Raw genomic sequence first — 8,594 nt, 5'->3', positions numbered from 1 at the left:
GACAGACAGACAGACAGACAGACAGACAGACAGACAGACAGACAGACAGACATACAGACAGACAGTGACAACAGAGGAGAACAAGGAGAATCAGACAGACAGACAGACAGACAGACAGACAGTGACAACAGAGGAGAACAAGGAGAATCACACAGACAGACAGACAGACAGACAGACAGACAGACAGTGACAACAGAGGAGATCAAGGAGAATCACATATAGATAGACAGACAGACAGACAGACATATTGACATTAGAAGAGAAGCACAGGCAGAGAAGATGCAGATGCAGAGACAGGCCGCACAACAGGGAGAGAACAGGCTCAGAGGCACAGTTATAGTGGTGAGTTGTATCTCTAGACTCCATTGGTGTTTTTACATGGTGTATTTGTTTTAACATGAGCTGGTTAAAAAGAGCTGTTTAAAAAAGGAGCAAGGCCATGTTTTGCCAGTCACCTGGTACAGTAAAGGTTGAGAAATGATGTACTATAGAGCCCCACAGTGGATGTGTCATAATACCCATAAAACCAGGGGTGAAAGTAAGGCGGTAAGGTACAGCATCCCGGCAAAATAAATAGTGGGGGCACACGTACCGGTAAAACGTGAGCCTATCACAATTAATACAACAAGGCCAAATAACTATAGGCTATTGCATCATTATTTAACATTACTGCATGTCAGCCGCATGCAGTTTTAGCGAATTGACTGGAAACTGGGTGGTATACGATCCAAATTCCAAATTGCGTTGTGGTTCGAGGAGAACACTTACATTCTGTCAAGGCAGAGATTAGTGGCTGAGATGCTCATGGACAAGGCAGCGATGAGTGGCCGAGACCGAGGCGCCCATGGACAACAGTGGTTGCATCAATTCAGGCTACAAGTGTAGGCCTAATGATAATCGCAGAATGTCATTACAATACACGTAAGTGTTTTGTAACAGACGTCTCTTTTCATTCATAATAATATGCCATTTAGCAGACGCTTTTATCCAAAGCGACTTACAGTCATGCGTGCATACATTTTTTTTTTTGTGTATGGGTGGTCCCGGGGATCGAACCCACTACCTTGGCGTTACAAGCGCCGTGCTCTACCAGCTGAGCTACAGAGAACCAATTCATCAAATTGCAGGTTGGGGTTTGGATGCTGAAATGATTTTGTGAGCAGACAAATGTTTCAAGTTTCAATGTGCGCGGATAGCCTACGGGAGCGCCTTTGTTAAGTGATTGTTTGACAATCAGATGAAAACATCATGACTGGTTGTATTTATGCCACATTAAAAGGCATAGGCAGCGTGTCCATGAGGCTAGAGGAAGCTAAGCTTTCCCTAAAGTAAATTTAATTAAATTCCCAAAATGATATAGCCTAATTAGCTTACTCCTGTCTATACATAAATAAATACAATCATTCAAAATAGGCTACTACACCAGAAAGCTTGATTTGGCCACAGAGGATAATTAGCTTCTTTAAAAAAAAACGCTGTGGATTGTTTTAAATCACATAGCCTACAGTTGGAAGGGCCCGCAATTTGGGCAGTGCATGCTGCAAATACCAAATCGATTGTTGATTTGCGACTATCAGTGAAACGCAGAGAGACCCAGCCAGGCATATCGCAATATTTAAAAATACAATCACGGAAAAACAGTTTGTTACGCAAATGGCTATTGCTGTAAAGAGACAATTAAAATACTTTTAGTTATCAAAATATTGCCTTTCTTATTGGCACCAGCGGATTGTGAGTATGCATATTCACTGTCTTTATCATTGGGTCAGTGACACTTTTGTTTGTTTTTGGTCAATCATTTCCTCCTTCAGGTTAGATGGACATCATATTGTATTAGTGTCTTCCCTTTTCGTAGGCCGATTAAATGGATCAGACAACATCGTTTTTATTGATATGTTTGTCAGTGTCAGCAGAGTAGGCTACCCTGTAATTGTTGTAATTTAAAAGAAAATGCGTGCACGCACTTGGGTGTCCCGTACCGATAAGGAATTACATCTACTTTCACCCCTGCATAAAACCTAGCGGTCAAACAGGGAAATTGTTCCAATCGTTTTTCCACAATTCATTTTTCCCATAGGGGATTTTAGATTCGAAAATGCTAGTTAGCGTCAAAGTAGACATCATGCAAGACTACAAATCCATGCAAGCTCCTGCAAGTCATCTCTAGCTGGCACCTGATGTGATGTGGGCTGGTGTGGCTAAAATGCCAGGGCTGAAAATGTTGACCCAGTCTGCCTATCCTTGTTGACAAAATGACCAAGCACAGATTATTGTTCATTTGTGAAGGGCGCTCCTCCCTCCCCAGTGTTTGCCCAATGACTTGACGGCCTTTGCCCTGTTCAACGGGCCGGCATTAAATACGTCCCTTATTGGAAAAAGTAGGCATGTAAGTAATCCATACCCAACCCTCCAGTAAATTGTGACAAACTCACTTATAGAGACTGACTTTATGACCACAATTATCCTATTTACACTTTGTAGTCAATGTTGACACTATAATTAATGCTTCTGACTCATATCGATGAGACATAGGCTGTTTGAAACCAGATAAATTGGTTCTAAGGGGCAATTGGCTTTTAGGCACTGATAATTGAATCATAAGACTTTACCTTTTGGCACAAATACTTGAATCATAAAACTAAAATCTCCCCCAATCCGATGCCCCTCCCAGATCGGAGATCTAAGGAAAACCTTGCTTGGCTGGACCACAAAATTCTCGCGCCGTTGGTATTGGTGGGTGCTTGTCTGAGTAGCAGACCGGTCCATCATCATTGCGCGAGCGCTCCAAATATAAACAGCAATGTTGCGCTTTCGGGATAATTCATTATGAAACATGGGACTACTACTTGTTTGGAGATGGAAGTAATCTGAAAATCACCCCCTGGAAAGTTATTTTAATGGAAAGAGGCCACAGGAACAGGTATGTTTAAGATGTATTATTATTATGTAGAACACATTTTTTGGGGAGCCCATCATGTCGATTTTTTAAAAAGATGATTGCCCAGTAAAGAATATAATAGATTAGAATATAATAGAAAATAATAGATACTTTATTGCCTAGCCTACACAGTAAGCAAAATTACATTTAAAAAATAGGTATTTTAGACTTCTTTTCCAGACATTGACATCACGTGCATTCATTTAACATTTAAGTCATTTAGCAGACGCTCTTATCCAGAGCGACTTACAAATTGGTGCATTCAATGTAGGATAGCCAGTGGGACAACCACCACTGGGGGAGGGGGAGTGTAGAAGGATTACTGTGCTGAATGAAAGGTTAGAAGAATGTCAAAAATACGGAAATGTATTTTCTGGGCGTTGAAATCGTATGCATTTTAGGTGATAAATGAAAGTAAAAAATAAGTATTTTCTGGATGTTGAATATGTATTTTCTGGATGTTGAAAATATGTCATTTACAGACATTGAAAATAGGTATATTTGGTAATTGATTCTATTGCCAAATTTCAACTGCTATATACAGTTGAAGTCGGAAGTTTACATACACTTAGGTTGGAGTCATTAAAACACGTTTTTCAACCACTCCACACATTTCTTGTTAACAAACTATATTTTTTGCAAGTCGGTTAGGACATCTACTTTCTGCATGACACAAGTAATTTTTCCAACAATTGTTTACAGACAGATTATTTCACATAATTCACTGTATCACAATTCCAGTGGGTCAGAAGCTTACATACACTAAACTGACTGGGCCTTTAAACAGCTTGGGAAATTCCAGAAAATTACGTCACGGCTTTAGAAGCTTCTGATAGGCTAATTGACATCATTTGAGTCAATTGGAGGTGTACCTGTGGATGTATTTAAAGGCCTACCTTCAAACTCAGTGCCTCTTTGCTTAACATCATGGGAAAATCAAAATAAATCAGACAAGACCTCAGAAAAAAATTGTAGACCTCCACAAGTCTGGTTCATCCTTGGGAGCAATTTCCAAACGCCTGAAGGTACCACGTTCATCTGTACAAACAATAGTACACAAGTATAAACACCATAGGACCACACAGCCGTCATAACGCTCTGGAAGGAGACGCGTTCTGTCTCCTAGAGATGAACGTACTTTGGTGCGAAAAGTGCAAATCAATCCCAGAACAACAGCAAAGGACCTTGTGAAGATGCTGGAGGAAACAGGTACAAAAGTATCTATATCCACAGTAAAACGAGTCCTATATCGACATAACCTGAAAGGCCGCTCAGCAAGGAAGAAGCCACTGCTCCAAAACCACCATAAAAAAGCCAGACTACGGTTTACAACTGCACATGGGGACAAAGACCATACTTTTTAAAGAAATGTCCTCTGGTCTGATGAAACAAAAATATAACTGTTTGGCCATAATGACCATCGTTATGTTTGGAGGAAAAAGGGGGTCGTTTGCAAGCTGAAGAACATCATCCCAACCGTGAAGCACGGGGGTGGCAGCATCATGCTGTGGGGGTGCTTTGCTGCAGGAGGGACTGGTGCACTTCACAAAATAAATGGCATCATGAGGAAGGAAAATGATGTGGATATATTGAAGCAACATCTCAAGACATCAGTCAGGAAGTTAAAGCTTGGTCGCAAATGGGTTAGGGATCCTAACTGACCTAAGACAGGGAATTTTTACTAGGATTAAATGTCAGGAATTGTGAAAAACTGAGTTTAAATGTATTTGGCTAAGGTGTATGTAAACTTCCGACTTCAACTGTATTCTCAATTAAGTAAGCATTATATCACAATAATAGGAAAGAGGAGCCAACTGAAGATTCTAACAAAATATGTATTATTGCTCCCATTTATCACATGCACTTATGTTAGCTTTATTTAAAGCTTTAGAACTTGCAGCAATGATGTTCAAAGAGGTCCAACATAAACCAACAGACCACTTCAACTACAATAACATTCTAAGTAATGGTTACCGATTTTTTGTTGTTGTTGTTTATTTACCTTAGTTGAATTCTCTGAGTATAAGTCACTTGCAAGGCATGATGGGTATTATTCCAATGAGCTCTGCCCCCAAACAAGTAAAGTACAGTATGGCACAGTTTAGTAAAGTAGAGCACAGTAGAACAGTACAATACGATATGGTACGGTACAAGACAGTATCGTTTAATTCAGTAGAGTACAGAATAGTTTAGTGTTACATTTACATTTTAGTCATTTAGCAGACTAAAGTTAGTGAGTGCATACATTATTTATTTTATTTTTCATACCCCCCGTGGGAATCGAACCCACAACTCTGGCGTTGCAAACGCCATGGTCTACCAACTGAGCTACATCCCTGCCAGCCATTCCCTCCCCTACCCTGGGGAATGGCTGCCAGGCTCTGTCGTAGCGGCCGGCTACGACAGAGCCTGGATTCAAACCAGGATCTCTAGTGGCACAGCTAGCACTGCAATGCAGTGCCTTAGACCACTGCGCCACTCGGGAGTGTAGTAGAGTACAGGACGATACAGTAGAGTTTAATTCAGTAGACTAGAGTACAGTAAATTACAGTATAGTTTAGTTTAGTTTAGTAGAGAAGAGAAGAGTCAGAGTAATGTAGGGTACAATACAGTACACTATACTTTACTTTTCTTTAATTTACTGTACTCTAGTGTGCTCAACTGTATAGTACTGTAACTCTACTGTACTATACTGTGTACTGTAATGTACTGTACTCTGCTGTGCTGTACTGTACTGTACTGTGTTGTACAAACTTGTGAAAAATAGATGTCTATGATTGGTTATAGACGTCTATCTTTGGGCTAAATCAAGGCCGGTCCGGACTGGACCAAATCTTAACGTCTATGTTTCGGCCAAATATAAGATGGTGCGGACCGGACATCTGTGGACATCTATGATTGGTTCAGATGTGGTCCAGTCCGGACCAGACCAAAAATCAACATCTGTGGACATTGAAATGAAGGCCAACAAAAGTTACGGAGGACCAAAACAATTACGTCACTTGACGTCAAAAGCTTAGTGGGTACATTATTGTGAGAAACTGAAAAGTGACTTTAGTCTAATTGTTCTGTGAGACTATATATAGGCAAATGTAAAAGAGAAAAAAGAAATCAAGTATAGCCTAAATAAAATAAAGTAAGGTTTTATTTGACAGAAATAACAAAGTTACAGTGTCAGATTATCCTAAATGAAAGAAGCACACTGCTGTTGCTGCCTATGGGTAGTATCGCTCCATAATAACAGTTGTCGAAATAGTTAGTTGTCCGCAAAAATTCAGGCAATCTACTTGTTTAACGTAAGGTCTCGTTTTATCCTGTCAAATTCTCATTTCCTCTGGTCCTGAGGGCCTGTAATTTGATTCCCTTGGTGATAATCTAGTACTTTAGTTGCCTGCTTGAGGAAGTGACAGCACTATAGCCACCATGCAATGCCTATCAACACACATACACACCCTACTCTGATATTCTTCCCATTGATGCTAGCCATTGCCTCAGGGCAGATAGGCTACATTTGATGGTGTAATATTTTATTTGTTGTAAAAGCAATCAAATATGTCCTTGTCCTCATAGGAATGCTATTCAATAGGACAAATGACTTTATACAGCTATTCTTTCAAATTAAAATGGGTGGTAGAATGACTATTGATAGTTGGAATGTTTTTCCTCTTCATAGATGGACCCTTGAGCCTTAACCTTACCTCTAGCAATTGGAGGCTGATCATCCCAAACTACAATCCCCACCAGCACCTCCCCCTTCACGCCCATGCGGCCTATGGCTCATCATCACCAACATGGGATATGGGCAAGTCCTTCAGCGATGCGGCAATGAGGAAGACCAGGTCTACCTCAACGTGGGAGGTGTCCGGCACGAGGTGGCTGAGGAGACGCTGCTCCGCTTCCCACACACGCGTCTGGGCCGCCTGCTGCGCTGCCGGAGCGAGGAGGCCATCCTGGAGCTCTGCGACGACTACAGCCCCACTGAGCGCGAGTACTACTTTGACCGCAACCCTCACATCTTTATCAGCGTGATCAACTTCTACCGCACAGGTCGCATCCACATGATGGAGGAGGTGTGCGTCTTCTCCTTCAGCCATGAGATTGAGTACTGGGGCATCCAGGAGCTCCACTTAGGGGAGTGCTGCAGCAACTGGTTCCAGGAACGCAAGGGGTACATTGAGGACCACGACTGGGACATCCAAAGCGACGATACGCTGCCGCCCAGCTTCAACTCGTCCTTCGAGGAGCTCTCGGCCTTGGACAAGGACCTGGAGATGTTCAAGGGGGCGTGGTGCGCTGAGGTGCGGAGCTATGTGTGGATAAGGCTGGCAGACCCGGGCCATTCACTCTCGTCCAAGATCGTTGCCGTGGCCTCGCTGAGCATGGTTCTTACCTCCATTGTGGCCATGTGCGTCCACAGCATGCCCGAGTTTCAGATCATGGATGAGAACGAGAGGCCCATCGAGGACCCCGTGCTGGCCATCCTGGAGGTGGTGTGCATCGTCTGCTTCTCGGCCGAGTTCATCATCCGATTGATTGTAGCCTCCTCCCCCAGGAAGTTCTTCAGTAACACCTTGAACATCATTGACATGGCCTCCATCCTGCCCTTCTACGTCACGCTGGCCTTCGAGACGGTGGGCAAGGAGAACAGTGACGAGAACCACGAGGAAAATGAAAACCTGGAGAACGTCGGCAAGGTGGTGCAGATCCTCCGTCTGATGCGTGTCTTCAGGATCTTCAAACTGGCACGCCACTCGATTGGTCTGCGTGCTCTCGGTGCCACAGTCCGCCACAGCTACCACGAGGTGGGATTGCTGCTCCTCTTCCTCTCCGTGGGCATTTCTATCTTCTCCGTGCTCATCTACTCGGCCGAGAAGTGGGAGGAAGACACCGAGCTGGGCACCATCCCCATGGGCTGGTGGTGGGCCACCATCACCATGACCACGGTGGGCTACGGCGACACCTGCCCGGTGACATTGCTGGGGAAGCTGGTGGCCACCCTGTGCATCCTCTGCGGCTTGCTGGTGGTCGCCTTGCCTATCACCATAATCTTCAACAAGTTTTCCAAGTACTACCAAAGGAACAAAGCCATAGAGGAGGGCCTGTGTCTGAGTCAGCAGGCGTCCGAGAGACATGACCCGGAGCTCCCTTAACACAACATCAGAGACCTCTATGCCCAGAGTCTGGGTTTGCACCCCTTCAGGGACAGTGACAGTAGCAGTGGGGATGACACGGATGCCTCCAGCCTACAGGACATAAAGGAGGTGTGTGACACAGACGCTCTGGACAATGGGGCAGCGAAATGAAGCTTGAGGCTCTGGTTTCCCCCTTTAGAAAGCTCAGTATACCGCAAAGGAGCACCTTGTGGTTCTCAGGGACGATGCTCTCCATCATTAACTCCTGATCTGTCTTCCTTTTATGGCTGACTCGAGACTTTGACAACACTGTGGCAATGGAATTTTTTATATTCTGAGACCTTGTCTAAGGAATATATCACTGAAATGAGAGGGCATATAGAGAGTGAATTGGATCTTACTCATAAAGGTTTGAATGTCATTTGTCTGTAGGGCAAGATATTGCAACAATGTATGTTAAGGAATTTGCATTATATCGTACAGATGTTTCAGCTCAAAAGATCATTTAAGGTTTACATATGCAA

General features: G+C 43.4%; 1 pseudogene across 1 annotated transcript; it reads left to right on the top strand.

Moving 5' to 3' along the window:
- The first annotated feature begins 6,729 nt into the window (after positions 1-6,729).
- Positions 6,730-8,241, top strand: LOC311106423 (delayed-rectifier potassium channel regulatory subunit KCNS3-like; annotated as a pseudogene). Its single transcript has one exon. The product of its transcript is annotated as a delayed-rectifier potassium channel regulatory subunit KCNS3-like (transcript).
- The last annotated feature ends 353 nt before the right edge of the window (positions 8,242-8,594 follow it).

Source organism: Coregonus lavaretus (assembly GCF_964263955.1).
Source record: "Coregonus lavaretus genome assembly, chromosome: 31".
Lineage (NCBI taxonomy): Eukaryota > Metazoa > Chordata > Actinopteri > Salmoniformes > Salmonidae > Coregonus > Coregonus lavaretus.
Note: the sequence above shows the minus strand (reverse complement) of the source record. Positions and strands in the feature narration are given on the sequence as shown.